The sequence below is a fragment of the Melanerpes formicivorus genome, unplaced genomic scaffold (assembly GCF_026170545.1).
Source record: "Melanerpes formicivorus ecotype bairdi unplaced genomic scaffold, bMelFor1.0.p_v2 SCAF_43, whole genome shotgun sequence".
In the NCBI taxonomy this organism is placed as follows: domain Eukaryota; kingdom Metazoa; phylum Chordata; class Aves; order Piciformes; family Picidae; genus Melanerpes; species Melanerpes formicivorus.
This window is the reverse complement of record NW_027142395.1, coordinates 999486-1014545: the sequence shown is the minus strand read 5'-3', so window position 1 is coordinate 1014545 and position 15060 is coordinate 999486. Positions and strand designations below refer to the sequence as shown.

The 15060-nt window shown below is 48.0% G+C and overlaps 1 non-coding gene across 1 annotated transcript; it reads right to left on the bottom strand.

Moving 5' to 3' along the window:
* Window positions 1-13218: 13218 nt before the first annotated feature.
* TRNASTOP-UCA (transfer RNA opal suppressor (anticodon UCA)) lies at window positions 13219-13305 on the bottom strand. The gene has a single exon. It is a non-coding gene; the product is annotated as a tRNA-Sec (tRNA).
* Between the last annotated feature and the right edge of the window lie 1755 nt (window positions 13306-15060).

Below are 15060 nucleotides of genomic sequence, written 5' to 3'. Positions count from 1 at the left end.
CAGAGAATTCTGTGATTCATTACCATCCTACTTATCCCAAAGAAGTGCAAGTCACTGCTAGTGAGCTGTAAGTCCTTAGGAACTTTGTGTGCCCTGAATATGACAGAACTGAGGAAGGCAGAATTGAGAGGTACACTTGAAATACTTCCACAAACCTCTCTGTATCTCTCTCTGTATTTCAGCTTGCTTACTTGAAAAACATCCTGCACAGCTCATGAGCAAATGACATCAAAGGAAAAGAGAAGACACCATAATACTGAGGCAATGCAAAGGGTCTTTCATACTTCTCAAGTGCCACTGGGGACAAAGCATTATCATTACAAAAAGTGCTTTGTCTAAGCCCTTTCCTAACATGTATGATACATCCCCTACGCCATTTATGTTCCAGTTCTTCCCTAAAGCTTTGCCACAGGGATTTGGGCAGGAGTTCAAGTACCTGGCAGCTGGAACCATACCCCTACTAAGCCACCTAAAAACTCACATTCCAGGCCTCCCCTCATGGAGAAGAGTCTTGGTCCCATAACTGAGCTTCAGCATCCTGAGCACAAAGACTGTCAGGTTGCATTGTTAACGAGTGAGGAAATAAAGTGCCTCTAATTATTCTGTGAAGAGCTTAGCTGGAATTTTACAGGAAAGAAGCTTTGTCAACAGATTATAAGAATCCTGAGCCAGGATTCCCAGGTTTTATTTTTGGTTCTGCCCCTCATTCATTGAGTGCCCCTGAATGAATGTTATATTGTTTCCCCCCACCTGCAGAGGAACCTTGCCAAGCTGGACAGATGGGCAGAGTCCAAGGTCATGAGATTTAACACATCCAAGTGCCATGTTCTACACATTGGCCACAACAGCCCCATGCAGTGCTACAGGCTGGGGTCAGAGTGGCTGGAGAGCAGCCAGGCAGAGAGGGACCTGGGGGTACTGGTAGATAGTAGGCTGAACATGAGCCAGCAGTGTGCTCAGGTGGCCAAGAAGGCCAATGGCATCCTGGCCTGTATCAGGAACAGTGTGGCCAGCAGGAGCAGGGAAGTCATTGTGCCCTGTACTCAGCACTGGTTAGGCCACACCTTGAGTCCTGTGTCCAGTTCTGCGGCCCTCAGTTTAGGAAAGATGTTGAGTTGCTGGAAAGTGTCCAGAGAAGGGCGACAAAGCTGGGGAGGGGTTTGGAGCACAGCCCTGTGAGGAGAGGCTGAGGGAGCTGGGGTTGCTTAGCCTGGAGAAGAGGAGGTTCAGAGGAGACCTTATTGCTCTCTACAACTACCTGAAGGGAGGTTGTAGCCAGGTGGGAGTTGGTCTCTTCTCTCAGGCAGCCATCACCAGAACAAGAGGACACAGTCTCAAGCTGCACCAGGGGAGGGTTTGGCTGGATGTTAGGAAGAAGTTCTTCATAGAAAGAGAGATTGACCCTTGGAATGTGCTGCCCAGGGAGGTGGTGGAGTCACCATCACTGGAGGTGTTTAGGAAGAGACTGGATGGGGTGCTTGGTGCCATGGTTTAGTTGATTAGATGGTGTTGGATGATAGGTTGGACTTCATGATCTCAAAAGTCTTTTCCAACCTGGTTCATTCTATTCTCTTCTATTCTGTAACAAGGATGATGATATGGAGACTTGTGAACTCCTGTGCAGTCACAGCCTAAAAGCCAGTCAGCACGGTAATGAAGCAAACTTGTGCCTTAGAGTTACATGTGTTCTGGTTCTTTTCCACTTTATTATTTTCCATTTTACCTTTGATTTTATCTTTTTTGAAAGCAATCATCTTTGTCCTTACATCTCACTCCAGGCATGAGTCAAGTGAGTCTCTGCATTTGAATCATGCTTACTTCTAGCTGTAAGTCATTCTCTAAAGTTTTCCCTTCCCCTAACTTCAAAAGGAGCTCTAATCTTTTTAACCTCTGCTTTCTCCAGTAATGTCAAACATATGGTGTACAGGAGATATGGACCATGGGAAGCCTGTGGATTGAGAGAATGGACAAGAGTGAGACACTCCAGGAGAACAGGACTGGCTCCATGCCTGGCCTGCATAGGCTTATCAACATCAGCAGTATGAATCTCAGGCACTATCCACACTGTGCATCTAGGCTTTAAACTTAAACCAGATCTCCAGCTTCAATCATCATACACTTGCTACTGATGTTCAGCTCTGTCCTGTGCCTGTTGTCTCCTCTCCTGTTTGGAGACCTGTCACATAGAGATGTTTTCCCCAGCAACTGGGGACAGAAAGTGTTTGTGCTCCTCATCATCTCTTCTTGCTAGCAACATTATTTTCCTAATGAAGTTAAGAGTATACTCTGAGAGCTTCTGAGTGCAAAGTGCAGCCACACATAGAGATGTGTGGACATTTTTTAACTGTGTTAAGGATCTCATTCCCTTTCAAAGCTTTGAAACACTGAAGATGCCTAAATGAGCTGCTCGCCTGCAAAACTGGAGCCACGCTCTGCCATAGTGCAGTGGATGCTGCTGAACTTGAATGCTGCCACAATCAAGGCTGTTGTTCATAATGGACAACATGGTATCACCCATGCTGTGCTGAGGTAGATACTGATCTCCAGCTAGCTAGAGAAAGGAGACTTTTTGAACCTCTGGCCCCTCATCTGTTGGAGATCTCCCATCCAGGTACTGACTGGCTAAAAAGGCTGGTGGCAGAGCAGCCAGGACTGGTGCTAGAAGTTAAGTCATAGAATCATAGAATCAATGAGGTTGGAAAAGACCTCAGAGATCCTCAGGTCCAACCTATCACCCAACACCTCATGACTACTAAACCATTGCTTCAAGTGCCACGTACAATTCTCTCTTGAAGACCTCCAGGGATGGTGACTCCACCACCTCCCTGGGCAGCACATTCCAATGGCTAACAACTCTCTCTGGGAAGAACTTTCTCTTCACCTTGAGCCTAAACTTCCTCTGGCACATCTTGAGACTGTGTCCTCTTATTCTGGTGCTGGTTGCCTGAGAGAAGAGACCAATCCCCTCCTGGCTACAACCTCCCTTCAGGTAGTTGTAGACAGCAATAAGGTCTCCCCTGAGCCTCCTCTTCTCCAGGCTAAGCAACCCCAGCTCTACCTCACCTCACAGGGCTTGTGCTTGAGGCCTCTCCCCAGCCTCGTTGCCCTTCTCTGGACACCTTCAAGAGTCTCAATGTCCTTCTTAAATTGAGGGGCCCAGAACTAGACACAGGACTCAAGGTGTGGCCTAACTAGTGCTGAGTACAGGGGCACAATGACCTCCCTACTCCTGCTGGCCACACTATTTCTGATCCAGGCCAGGATGCCATTGGCCTTCTTGGCCACCTGGGCACACTGCAGGCTCATGTTCATCCTACTATCACCCAGTACCCCCAGGTCCCTTTCTGCCTGGCTGCTCTCCAGCCACTCTGACCCAGCCTGTAGCACTGCATGGGGTTGTTGTGACCAAAGTGCAGCACTTGGACTTGTCCCACCCTGTTTACAGTACACAAATGTCCAAAATCCTGTATTTGGGCAGTTCTTCCAGCTTACCCTTCTTGGACAATTGTAGGTATGTAATGGCACCCAGACAGATAACTTAGAGGATAACTTGATTCTTTTTCAGACTGTCCTGTCAGTTCAATGCTAAATCCCCAAGCTGGGCACTGTTCTGGAAATGCACTTACCCAGAAGTTAGGTAGCACTGTAGCAATCCAATAAAACACATGAATACTCTATGTGAAAAATGCAGAGGTTGGTATTGGTATTGGTAGTTATGACTGTATGACACCAATGGATATTGATGATGGAGATGTTAATCACTCCCTACCCAAAGTACACCAAAGACCTTTTTTAACGTGCAGGTACCTTCTCCCACCATTTCAATTTGCCAACAGCTGCAGTATCTAGCCTAAGACAGTTCATCAGGCTGCAGTGAAGCCCAGTCTTGGGACCCCTGGATCCCTGAATTTTCTGTGCAATTAAAGCCAGAAATCCTTCACCAATTCCATGACACAGCACTCAGTGACAACCAGGCAATTGCCAGAATGGTGTAATGAGCCCTCTAAAGCCCTGGAGAAAATGGTTTAACTTACTGTTGGATTTTCCCACCTTGTTTTCTGGCAGACAGAAAATCAAATCTCTTGTATTGATCACAACTGTTCTGCAGTCTGTTTTTACCAAAATGGGTGCTGTTGGAGTGGCACGGGAGGTGATCTCACCCTCCTTCTGTGCAGCCTTCCTACCCATGCAAGAATGTATTTGCATGCTGTAGTCACTGTCTTGAGCCAGCTAGTTCTCCTTCCCTTCCAGGACAGTATTTGCACTGCTAGGTCTCAGTGTCAGAAACACTGTTTTGCCAGCAGCTGCTGCTGTCTCCCTGCGTTTGGGGAAGGATCCTGCTCTTTAACATGATGGACACTGCAAATGCTACCCTTGCTCCTGCTGTGAAATGTACCTGGTGTAGCAACAGTCAGGAAGTCCTGGAAATCCACAGGTACTTATGACATGAGGTATGAGCAGGTTTTGCCCAAGATATGTGGCTTACAGCAGGAGTGAGAAGAGCCCGCTTTGCCCTGTCATCAGACTGCCTGCAACCCGCAGGTCAGCACACATTGCCACAGACACACGTCTGCCCTGGGCCTGCCAATTCTGATCACCTCAGTGAATATAATTTGATGCAATCAGTGGAGACATGGGGAATGCAGTTAGCACAGCCACCCATACAGGTATGCTTGCTCCTGCAACCGTTTTCTTTGTGCCACAGTTTCAGTGAATGAACAGATAAGTCTGCTGGTAAGACACAGTGGTATATTAGCCAGTGGTGATGTGGTTTCTCCAACTCTGCTTAACAAGACATCCTCCTGCTGCTTGTAACAATATATTGTTACCACAATATGACATCTAGTTAAGAAAAGACAGCCAAGCCTAGTCCACCCAAACTTCAAAACTTCCCCCTTCCCTTCAACAACAGATTTTTCTCGTCAGGTTCGGATTATTTGCCAATGAGCGCTGGACAAAGCCGTTGCTCTGGTTTGGCCGGTATTTATTTGCTGTCCCAAACCAACAGAAGGTATTTCTAGGAAGCAAACATCAGGAGATGGAAGAAAATTACACTGGCCTGTAGTAAAATTAAAGCTAGCTTCTTCGAGAGCTGGGCCATGGTGGTGGTTATTTTGTACTACTTCATTGTGGCCACTCTTCCTTGGCTGGTGTGTCCAGGCTGCATGCTGTAATTTCAGTGTTTGGTGAGCTGAGAGCAAAATCCCAGAAGTCACAGGTAGCATCACCTAGCCTGGGTGAGGAGGCTGGCTGGTTCACCTTAGTACATCTCAGCCCACAGGTGAGGTCATCTGTGAGGGCAGCGAGTTAAACACTCGGTGCTTGCGTTTGCCCTTAACTGTTGCTCAAGAGGGAGTCTGCTACACAATTTGCAAGGCAGCCAGGTAGTAGATGGATGTTGTATAGAACTTCAGTCTCCCAGTCTGTCAAGCTTGAAAGTTTTTCCAGCTTTCAATTTTGTCTAGTTTCTTTCTTAAGCCTCCCCCCCCCCTTCAAACAGAGCCTCAACTCTGGCAGGGTCCCAGAGCTAGATACCAAATGGCGCTTTTTTCCCTTTCTTTTGCTCTTTCTTCCTTCTCGTGAAGCTGGCAGACTCTTCAAGCACACATCCAACCAACGCACAGTGCATTCAAAAACAGGCCATCTGGCTGAGCACTCCTTGAGAATGAGAGGACTAGAAAAACAACCCTCTTGGAGCTGGCAGGCGAGATGCAGGCAGCCCGTACGTGGACTTGATCTTGTGGTGCAATCCAAGAGCCGTCCAATCTAAGGGCATTGCAAAAAAATGTCTCTCCTAATGAGCTGAATACGATTGTCTCTAGAAGCGGCTCCAAGTCAACAATTTGAGTGGGATGCTGTAACTCTCCTCGCTGCACATGTGCTCATTAATTAAAGCCACTGTGGAAGATGCCCCTGACACCCCCGCCAGGGCTGCCAGCCTACCCTCCCCGAAATCCTGCTTGTTGCTTTACAGCCCCCTACTGGGCAGGGGCCTGCAGAGCCCCAGGAGAAGGACAGGGCCATCAGATGCTCTTCAACCACAAAACACCCCGGTTGCTTCACTCGTGAACAGCTGCATGGACAGCGGAGCCACTGGAGAGAAGTTGCACTCCATTTGCTTTGCTGTCTGTTTTCTCCCGTCTGAGTTTGGTAACAGCCAGAGTGCTCCAGGAATAAAACCACTCTGGGCAGGTCAGCAAAAGACAGGGATGGAAGTGAGCTGAGCAACCCAGTATCGCAATTTTTCTGATGATTAACCACTGGGTTCACAAAATTAGTGTGACTGAGGTGAATAGGGGAAGTTTAGGTTCAAGGTGAGGAGAAAGTTCTTCACTGAGAGAGTCATTAGCTATTGGAATGTGCTGCCCAGGGAGGTGGTGGACTCACCATCCCTGGAGGTGTTCAAGAGGGTATTGGATGTGGCACTTGGTGCCATGGTTTAGTCATGAGGTCTGTGGTGACAGGTTGGACTTGATGATCTTTGAGGTCTCTTCCAACCTTGGTGATTCTGTGATTCTCTGAATGCAAAGCCATTAGTAGTCAAATCTCTCAACAGTAGCACAGGGAGCACTCAGTGAAACTAGTGGGAGATTAATTAGAAGAGATGACAACATTACATCGCTTTAGGTAGATGGAAGTGGCTGGCCCAGTAGGCTGCAGAGGCTGAGAGCATCAGTGTCTCAAAATAGGAGTAGACAACTTTGCAGACAGTATGTTCATAAATGGACACCAAAGGAAACAGGCAAGATATACAATCTAACACTCTGACCCAACAAAGATGAGTGCTGAGGAAACACATGGGAGAGGGAAATGTCCAGACCTTGTGCCCTCACCGGATTGTTTCTCACCTTACCTGAGCTGGGAGCAGAGTGCTGGCTAGGGAGGACCATTGCTTTGGTCTAGAAGGGCCCTTCTTCATATTTTGTTGTAAGATTCAGTGCCTGTGCCAGCCTAATCTGGAGGTTGTATGAGCAGACTATTGCCTCTTTAAAATAGCAGAAGAAAGCTAGAATCAGATTTTTCTCAGAAAGCTGGATATGTAGAACATATTTCTGCTAATGTTAACAGTCCCAAGCCCTGGCTAAATCTGTCTGGTCTCTCAGACATCATGTTTCACATAGTGAGTGGGTGACTCATTTGACCCTTTATCTTCCTACTTGGGATCTCCCTGTTTCTGCATCTGCCCCTTCAGTACTGATGAGAGCAAGGACAGCTCAGCCTTTGGCAGATCAGAAAGCTACATCTCGGCTATGTCTGTAAGGCTTTCCAATGGCTAGTTACGGCTCCACATCTCCAGATGGCTATTGGTCAGGTTTCTGCTGTTGCCTCTTGTGTGCAGTTGTGTTTCTAAGGCGAGGAGCTAAAGCTCTTGATTATTTCTTTTTACGTTATTAACTCAAGAGCAGAGTTCTGTCAGTGAAAAATTGCTTACTTATACTGAAAAAAAATATGACTAAGGACACACAGCACCAGTGCAGGTCCTTAGGAGCTCTAAGTTTCTTTCCACTAGGTTATCAGAGGCATTCAGTACCTCTTTCTTTTACCGATGTGCAATTTACTTTTCCCCAACTGACAAAGGTGAAGTCTGAAATTGATATTTTGTATCTTATTGACCCCACTGCTTTATAAGCTTTAACAATCACTAGGAGATGTTCCTAAATGTAACAGAAAAATTTTAAGAAGGGATGCATAAAAATATGCCCCTTCTTTGGCACTGTCTTAATTCAAACACAGGTGGGTAGTTCAGAAAAACCTCAGGGTGCCAGGGAATAGAGACCTGTGCTAATTCAGAACAAGGTGCAGCAGTGCAATGGTGCCCTAGATTTTAGTAGAGAGTAATTGGGAAGCTCCAATGTGGAAAAATAAATGGGGAAAGGGACACAACAAATTAGGAAGGACCTCTGGGCCATTGAATCTACTCTGCTACCATGATATCCCACAGCTGATAAAGATCTCTCTTCAAACAGCTAAGTTTTCTGGGCCCCTCAATTTAAGAAGGACATTGAGACTCTTGAACGTGTCCAGAGAAGGGCAACAAAGCTGGGGAGGAGTTGAGAGCACAAGCCCTATGAGGAGAGGCTGAGGGAGCTGGGGGTGTCTAGCCTGGAGAAGAGGAGGCTCAGGGGAGACCTTCTTGCTGTCTACAACTACCTGAAGGGAGGTTGTAGCCAGGAAGGGGTTGGTCTCTTCTCTCAGGCAACCAGCACCAGAACAAGAGGACACAGTCTCAAGCTGTGCCAGGGGAAGTTTAGGCTTGAGGTGAGGAGAAAGTTCTTCACAGAGAGAGTTGTTAGCCATTGGAATGTGCTGCCCAGGGAGGTGGTGAAGTCACCATCCCTGGAAGTGTTCAAGAGGGGATTGGACGTGGCACTTGAAGCCATGGTTTAGTAGTCATGAGGTGTTGGGTGACAGGTTAGACTCGATGATCTCTGAGGTATTTTCCAACCTTATTGATTCTATAATTCTATGATTTTTGTATTTCCATTGTTCTTAGGGGGTTGTTCTGAACTTCATTCTGCTGTTGTTTGAAAGCTTCTGCTAGTTTACAGCCTGAACGTATTTATGACCAGCATATGCCGATTTTAAGACCTTTCCTTTTTCAAGTTCTAACCTGCTATTAGCCACATTTAGTAAAAGTTTCAGGGCATAATTCATCTCCTACAAATATGTGTGTTCTGTTATGCTAACATTGTCCCTTTTTTATTTTTATCTTACAGGAAAGCAGAATAATATGTGAAGACAAGATGAAACAGATGTTTCACGTCTGCATTACAGCTCAGACAGAAATTTAAATCAGCCGAAGACATCAGAACAAAACGCTTTGTAAGTGTTACTCAAGGGATAGTTCCAGGTAATGCTCCTTTCATTACCTATTGCTTCCATTATAGCCTTTGATGTGATCTTGTGAAAGGTAGATTCCCTTCAGGACTGTTCTGTGAGGTCTGAGGCAAGTCAGGTGGAGTTCTGGGAGCATGGCATCTCCAGAGACAGAGTTCCAAACTTGCTTGAGATATTTACGTAAACAGCATTGTTGCCAGAGAGAGAGAGTATCAGGGCATCTTTTCATGCTACTAAAAATACCAAGTGCATATCAGTTGTTCTGTGGGAGTGTCACTTGTGCCTTGTATTCCAATGAAATTATTAAAGTTTTCTTCAGGTTGATCCCAAAATTAGACATAGAGAATGTCTAAGCCATGGCCAGTGAAAATGATGTCAGTTGGAACACTTTTCTAGTGAAAAAAATGGGGTTTGAGAGAACAGACCTTTTCATAGAAAGTGTTTGCTGGCTTCCAAATGTGCCCCCCTCTCTTAAACCAAAAAGCCTTAAAAGAACATGAGACTTGATTGTTGGCAGTTTGGGGATTACTCCCCTCCCTTTCCCCCAGCGTTTTCCAATGGAAAATATTCAGAGTTTGGGTTTTCAGTCCTTTGCTGAAATGCCAACATTTTCTAAAGGGTGAAGGAGGAGAAAAGAGAAGAAAAGAAAAACATGTTCTGACCAGCTCCAGTCAGAGCCAAATGGCTCTATCCTAGATTTGGTCAGAGAAGTATGCTGGAGGGGAGAAAATGGGAGTGTCTTGGTTCCACACACAGCCTGGCTGGGCTAAGGACTGTGTATCACAATCCGTTCGTATGAGTCATTCACCGACATTTCGCCAGGGGAGTGTGTGTAGTGGCTCTCAAGCACTTCAGGTCAATATGTTAGTTGCAGGCACTGCCTTGCTGCTTGCCACAGCCACTTCGGCTCTGCATGCCAGTGGGATGCACACAGGTGCTCTCTGTTCAAGTCTTCCAATATTTCCATGACACCTTTAACTCACGGAGACAGCAATAACATCTGGCACCTGCCCAGACCTGAGAGCTCAGCTCTCCTCCATTCCCAAAAGAGGAGAAATGGGAAAACTGGCATGTGCCTGCAAACATGGACGATTGCCCGGGTCCTCGGCCCAGGTGACACCGTCTTGTGCTGCATGATGGCTGGAACATAGCCTCTGACGGCTGAGCTGTGAACGGGCTGGGCCCAGGTAGGGAGAAACACCGGAAGAGCCTACACAGATGTTGCTAAACTCCACAAGCACATGCATGCACCACCCTGCTTCTGGGGGAGAGGGAGTGGCTTTGTTTCCCTGCACGCTGCTGATCCCCATGTGCGTGCTTAGCCTCAGGAAAGCTGTCCTGGGACACCTTCAAGTCAAGGGCCATTTTTGCTTCCAAGCTGTCTCCCACAGCTGCAGTGGAAAAACTGGAAGATGCGTGCATATCCAGACTTGGTCTTTGTCCCCCTCTAGTGACTCGACTGCAAAAGAAGCTCCTTAAGCCCTAGTCCTTCCAAACAAGATGGTCAGTATTTTAGACCAGGATGTTGAATGGTTTCCTTTCTGAAGGCTAGTAGGACATCTAAGCAGATCATATATTTATACACTGGCAGATCATATATTTATACAGACTCAGACACTGTCCATTACCAAAGTAAATAGTAATTAGGAGCTTGAGTTTCTGTGCTAATAGGCCACGTGTGCCTGCTTTTTTCCCACGGAGGACAGCAGCCACAGGTTTCAGATGACACTATGCTTAATCCTCCAGGAGACCCAGCTAGGACCACTGTTACCAGTGCAAAAGCATATGCTCCTGATCTCTTGTAATCAAACACTTGCTGACTCACAGCCCAGTCACCCATATACTTTGCAAGTCGTGTCAACTATCTGTCACCAGCACATCCTCCTCACTGTGCTGTGACTCCACGAGGAAAACAACAGGAGGCAAATTACGTTCTCCTGAGGATCCAGGCTCTCATGCATCTTGGCTCTAAGTAACCTCTGGATTGCATTCTAACCACTAGTGAAGCATCTGGCTCCTCTTACTTTGGCCCTTTGTCAGGGAAGAAAGTGACATTCACATTCAAACACTGAAAGCTTTGACTAATGAGCAACTCCAACCAAGCAAGACATGGACGCACTGCGCAAAATGTCCCTCCCATAGCCAGATCATCTACAGGGCCCCCACACTGGTGTTCTCCTCCAGCCAGTGTTCAAAAAATAGTACCAAAATTTAGGGTGCCCTGGTTTCCAAGGCCTTTTCCCACCTATCATGTCACCTAAAGGCTGTAAGAGCAGCCTTGTTGTGTCTCCAATGCTAATGTTTCCCTAGATTCAGCCACATGCTAGAGGTGCAGCCCTGGAGAGCAACAGGTCCAAGAGACAGGGTTGTTTCCTGCCACATGCCTGCGCTACTGGCAAGATGAGGCACTGCCCAGGGGCTGCATAAGCAGCTCAGAGTAGGGATTCACACAGGATTTCACAAACCTAGACCCCTGCACTGCTTACCACAACCTCTCTGGCCAGGGTTCTCCAGCTTCCTCTCATGTGCTTGACGGTCTGTTTTTCCCTTGAGCTCCCTGAGGGACAAATCACCCACACCAGCAATCTGACCATTCTGCTTTATCCCAAGAGTGATGAAAGAGTGCAAAGTGGATGTGACTCTTTTGTTCTGGAGGAAAAAGTGAACTCAATGCCAGGCACAGATCCCAGGCTGTGTAGTTCACATTGCACTTAGAGAACATAATTCCCGTTTGTGTTTGTGTGCACGCAGAGCAAGGGTGGGGGTTGGATGGGGGGGGTGTGAATGTAAGAATATAATTGCCATAATTTAATCCAAAACAACTTCTTGGAAGTAAAAAAAAAATAATAAAAAATCAACCCCCAAAAAACAGGCTGACACAAAACAGTGTGCTTGGTTATAAACACCACATGAAAGAGCAGTATTATGTTCTACTTGGTAACTGACATTGAATGCTAATGTTCTCAGCTGCCCACTACTGGGCAAGGACCCTTCAAACTCTCTGCCCACCCCCTGCCCTGATGCAAACAAAAGCCCCCAGCCAAAGTGTGGCACTTATACCAATTTCCAAGGCCACAGAGAAATTCCATGTTGAAAGTTCATTCTGGGCAGAGGAGGCAGGCTGGTAGATGGAGCAGCATGGAGCAGAAGGACAGCCATCTGGGACTCAGGGTGCTCCCAGATGCATTGTGGAGCGCACAGCACATCTGAAAGGCCATTCACAAAGCTACCATGTGCTTTGTGAGCTGCGGAGGGTTTTTCACCCCCCAGATTTCCTATTACAGGCCAATGTATTTCCAGAATGATGGGCCATGCTGGCACCATGGCTCTCCTCTCCAGCTGACATGGGTGCTTGGCAAGCTGGAAGCAATAGCAGACACAGGAGTAGTATTAGGGCCCTCTGTGTCCTTCCTGTCTCCTCCCAAGCCTTCAGTTGGAGTGAGTCATTTGGTGTAAAGGAAGCACAGTCATCCCAGCTTGGATCCTCAGAAGCACATACCTACTTAACTCTGGATGGCATTGCACACACCCCTCTGCCCCACCTCCCTCCCCCCGCCAAAGCACCCAGGAACACTGGAGACCTGATTATTCACATGGTATTTCTTCTCTCCTTCTGAAGGCTTCACCAGGCACAATGTCCCTTCTTGCCCAGGGGACTGGGAGGTGATGAGGAAATGACCCCCAAATCTTCACTCTCCCGTGGTGGAGGTGTTTGGGCTCTTGTTCTAACTAGAGGCTCCACGAATCAGCTGCTGGAGTTGTTGCAATAGCGTATCACAAAATAAACGCCTTCCGCTTTGAAGAATGTTTTTTAGCTGCATGTTAACCTTTACTTTTGCGGGGCTGGGTGACATTATTAGCACCCGTGCTTACTGCTGAAGTGAAGCATCTTTGTTGCAGTGTGGGTGGGAGATGGGTTATCATCAATATGGAACAGCTCTAGAGAATGGCTTCTGTTATTTACTTATTTTCTGTTCTTGTGGGATGTGTGACACTGTTTAACTGAATCTACTGCGTAGCAGAATCCAATTAAAATCTGAATTGTCACCCAGACACACTTGGAAGATTTTCCTTGCTTTGGCTGCAGGCAGTGCCCTGCCATTCTGCCAGTCTCCTGCACACCTTGCTCTGAGAGGCCAGTCATAAAGAGTGAAAGGCAACGCTGGCCCCCAAGAAAGTGCACTGTGTGGTAAGGTCGAACGAGGGTAAGCAAACCGTCTCCCTGCACCGTGACCTATCAGGATAAAGCTGCCGCTGGCACTGCCTTTTGCCTTGGGGACGGTCGAGTCCAGCGCCGGCTCCCGATAGCTGCCAGTGAGAACAGGCGGCGCCCGCCACGATGTCTCCTTGGGGCAAGAGAAAATGTAAGGCGCCCCCCCTCGCCCGAAAGGTGGAATTGAACCACTCTGTCGCTAGACAGCTACAGGTTTGAAGCCTGCACCCCAGACCACTGAGGGTCATCCGGGCAACTACAGCACTCCGAGACGACCATATATGAGTCTAAAGAGCACTTTAACTTTTATGCCACGGTGAGGGGCGCTTTGCAGCAAGAGTATACCTTGCACTGGTCCCCAGTGTGCAAACTGCCTCGCCTATCGGAGAGCACTTGTCAGTGGGAGGAAAGAGGGAGCGCTTGTCCTGATGCTCACCCAGAAGCGCTCGGGCGCTGTATGCAAATATAAGACCCGGTGGTTGGCTATACGCAGGGATAGGCGGGACGGGAGGCGCCCCGCGGCGGAGGCTGAGTCACGGCGCTTCCCAGAAAGAGCGGTGTGTGCCGGCAGTGCGGGCGCCTGCGTCCTGCCCACTGCCCCCTGCCCCCTGCCCCTTCCCGGATCTCCGAGGTCCTTTGCAACATCGGGCGGGGTAGCTTGTGCAACGAGAGCCTCCTCCGCTCCGCTCCCGGCCCGTGGGGTGATAAGCGCTACCCTATTTCGCTGGAGCGGGGCTGGCAGAACAGCCGGCGTTGCGGGATCTGGCGTCATGTATTACCCGGCCGCGGCTGCCGTCTTGAGTCCCCCGCCTGGCTTTCTCTCTCTCGCTTCCACGTGAGACAGCGGCCGAGGTGCAGGGCCACGTTTTCTCTCCCGTCCGCAGGGCTGCCCGGCGAGTTAAGAGGATGTAAATATGCCAAGCAGGGCTCAGCAGAGCAGAATTAGTTAGTTATTATTGTCTGCAGTGGCTAGTCCCAAACACTCTGGAGGAAGATGGGAATCTCCCATGAGATACCTCACAGAACAATAATGTCCTCTGGGAGGAAATTCCTCCCTGGCCCCCAGCTGATGATCAATTTACGCCCTAAAGTATGAGGATTGAAAGCACTTGTAATTTTTTCCTATCGAGTGTAACTTTAGTGGCTATTTTCATACATGTCTAAACCCTTGGAAAGTTACTCATTTATTTACCTTGGGAGATTCCTCTGAAGTGGAGCCACTTCTGCAAATGCATGTGGCTTCCAGTGATTTTTTAATTAGATGATTCTTTTTGGTGTAAGCAACAAATAGAACTGTAGGCCTCTTGCTCACTCCAGGGAAGTTGAGGCTCAAAACTAGTCGTAAGTGGAGCAGCGCCAGGGTACAACTGGTAGAGAACAGAACCAGCGCCACAGCTCAAGCCTGGAAGCAGTTTTGTAGCTAAAAATATATGGTGGGGCAGCACCATGCCTGCTCACACCCTGGAATACTGCTAGGCACAGCTTTGCTTTCAGTGTGTGGCTCCGAGTCATGACTTACCCTGTGGAGCTGAACCAGCTCTGGTATCATCTGGCCTGCTGACTCCCCAGCACAGGCCTTACAGTTTGTAGTGAACAGCTTTTTTAGCCATTTAAATGTGGGGTTTAGAGCACATTTTTAACTTCAACCCAGAAGGAAGTGGCTGGAGATCTGTTGCTGTGGCCTGCCAATGCCAGGCAGGATTTTTTCTTTCCTTCCTTGATTTTTAGGAGTAGTGTTCTCCAGTACATTCCTCTCTTTACATGGTACATATCTCAGTAGCAGGTGGCGTAACCTAGCAAGTTTCTTTTGTGCTTAAAAATGCACGGGGGGAGGGTGTGGGGGAGGAGGTGCGGGGAAATTAGTCATGGGGAGGAAGAGGGTAGCATGGGGATTTGTGGAAATCAGGTGGCCGCAGCAATCCCTTAGGCTTTCAGCCAAGCCCATCCTGACTGCTGGGAGAAGCAAGTCAGCTCAGAGATATGCTTGGGTCAGCCCAGCAGCATGTGAC